Source organism: Papaver somniferum, chromosome 1 (assembly GCF_003573695.1).
Source record: "Papaver somniferum cultivar HN1 chromosome 1, ASM357369v1, whole genome shotgun sequence".
Lineage (NCBI taxonomy): Eukaryota > Viridiplantae > Streptophyta > Magnoliopsida > Ranunculales > Papaveraceae > Papaver > Papaver somniferum.
Genome location: NC_039358.1, coordinates 116,244,814 through 116,247,861, shown reverse-complemented (window position 1 = coordinate 116,247,861; position 3,048 = coordinate 116,244,814).

The following is a 3,048-nucleotide window of genomic DNA, read 5'->3' as shown; positions in this document are numbered from 1 at the left end:
AAGTCCATCGAAACACTCGCGAATCTCGTGTAAGCGAGTTACTGTATTCCTTAAGGTGATTCATTGATTGAGGACGAATTTGGACTGTTTTTAAATTCCTAGTAAAGGGAAAGGCCTGGCCAATACAAGATAAGGGTTCGGATTTCATCACCGCTCCCTTCTTGCCCGCCTTAGAAAACGAAACCTAACGCGAACCCAAGCTTAAAATTTGGAATAGAACGAGACCGATAGGGCAACGAGCTTAATAGGAAACTCGTTCGAAAAATATTGGTTGCTCTTTAAGCACACTCCAAAGTTCATGATGGTTTCTGTGAGTTGAATGCGTGACTGCGCCGCCTTGTGATAGCGGTGAGGCCTTGGGTATCAAAGCTTCACTGAGCTTCCCTCGCCTCAGTTCAACTTACTTTGACTCGGATTGATTCCAGAGGGGTTTGTTCAAATTACAACGAATTCCCTTTCGAAAGATAGAAGCTGGTTTAGAAACAATCTAAGTGGAGCCATCATGCTTTTTGTTTGCTAGAAATCTTTAGGTTTGTTTTGGTGGAGTCGAGTCGGCCTTGTTTGTGGTTGTGTAGAATTCCCTTGCAATTAAGAATATCGAACTGGTATGATAGAAGCCAATACAATGAGTATCGACCTGAATTTGAATATGGACATCATCCTTTTTATGACCATGTGGGGAATAGTGGTTGGGAACGCCATCCTTTGGAAGGATATGGGTCATACCCTGGTGAGCTCAATTACTATCCACACATGCCTTAGTCTTACGAGCAAGAAGATTATAGTACTAGTTCTTCGTCTCTAGAGGATACAATCAAACTATTGAAAACTAGTCCCTATTATGATCCTTCTGAACCTGTTCTTCCTCTAGAAGAGTCTCTCAAACAATTAACTGAGAATACAAATAGGTTTGTGTTCGAAATGAATAAACAAAATGCACCCACGAGTGAACCTTCTATACACGATACCATAAGGAATTCATGTGAGCCGGCCCAAAATCTTTTGTTAGAGACCCAGAATAGAACTTCTCTAAAAGATCTAAATTCCCAAAATAGTGTTTCCAATTTTACCCTTGATGTAAATAATGAATATTTGCCTAATTTAGAGGAAGAGGTTAGAATAAAAGACACTACTTATTTAGATAAGGTTCAATCATCTTCGTACTATGATGATGAGGATAGCAGTAATGAAGAATCTGAAATATGTAGGCATAGTGATCAGGAGTCTAGTAATCCAATTGAGTTGTATAGTGATTATATTATTTCTAGTTCAAATCCAAATAATTTTTATGATTATTCACCTATTCAAAAGGACGAGGAGCTGAAGACTTTAAACTTAGCACTTCTTGGGAGGTAACCCAATCTCATGCAACATGGTAATATCTTTCCTTAACTCTTTTTCTTCAAGTGGTAACAGTTTCTCATTGTTCATGCTTTTAATTTTATCTTTAGAACATCGAGGACAATGTTAGATTTAAGTTTGGGGGTGGGGAAGAACTTTTTAGTTGCACTTTTGAAACTTCTAGTGTCACATGGTATCCGGTTAGCTAAGTTTACATACTGTTTCTCACCGAAAAGATAGAAATTGGAATGCTAGGGATAAAACTTATTGAGACATTAGAGAAAAAGACATTGAGATCTTTGAAATTCAGGAGAGAACTTGTTCCTTTTAGAGGGTAACCGTGATGGACCTAATCATCCATGATAGAAAGGCAAGTAGGTCAGGAAATGCCAGAAAGACAAAGCAACCTTACAATGTAATCATAGTTACTGGATTACGACTCTCTCTCAGTAGAAACTTATCATCATCAACAAGCGGAGTGACATCAAAATTTATGAAAAAGTTGAATACGTTTAAGATTTAGAAGCAACAATAGAAAAGAATAATTCAAAAATCAAAGATGAAGACTTAGTTACAAGAAGTACAAGAGCAAATGATATAAGTTGTTGAAGTTCATGATATCAAGACATCACAAGTTGTGAAGATCCAAGTTCTAAAGTCCTTCTCTCATGGCCATGAAATTTTTGTCTTGTAAAAAAAAAATTAAAAAAAAATCATTACGTTCTTTTTGTTCAATAAGGCCATAGGGAAGAAGAAATTTATAAGTCAAGCAAGAAATCGAAGAGAAGAGTTAATTGTCAAGTATCTATGAGGTTCGAGAGTTTATCATCAACAGTTGAAGACCGAAGAAGACGTTATTTGTACTGAGCACTGTGAGAGAGTCGAAGAAAGATGCATTTTGGTTTCTTTGTTAGTCTGCTTTCAATCTGGCACAAGATCTTTCTAGCACTGGTTTAACTCATCACACGTAATTAGTCCAGCTGTGTAGCAGATGTCCCTCTCATCTTTATCTCTCTCCTAATCTTATCCAGCTGTAAAGCAGCGGACGCATCTTACAATGTTTATCTAGTTGTGTAGCGGATATCTCTTTATCTAACAGTCGTGCGGATGTGTCTCCCCTTTTCTTCAGTCAGCTTTAGAGCTGACACCTTTAATTTATCTGGCATTCTAGTTACTTGGAGATAAGTTGAGAATATGTATGTCCTCATAGCTCTTTGGATACTTGTGACCAATTAGAAGTCATGGTTTTTGTGGGTACACCTCTGTTAAACCCACCCGAGATTAACTCGGTTTTATTTTTTAGTTTTGCTCGAGGACTAGCAAATAATAAGTTTGGGGGTATTTGATAGACACATTTTTGTGTCTAATTTGTCCTCAATGTCCGTATTATTAGTACTTGTTTTTGTCCTTATTATGGTGTTTTGTGTGTTTTTAGGTATTTTGTTATAGTTTTGAAAGTGGTAGTAAAAGTTCGTTGCTCGGACTTGAATAGATTTTTAAAACAAATATATACAAAATTGTCACAGGATCAAGAGTTACTAGGATTCAGGATTCCACCATAATTATTCATATAATTATTATTTTTTTCCAAACAGTTATAGTTCAAATAAAAGGACTCTCATTCTTGCCAAGGTAGATTTTTAGAAGATTAACTGTAAATCGAAAGCATGACATATCAAAAGTACTAAGACCAAGCATAAACCATCA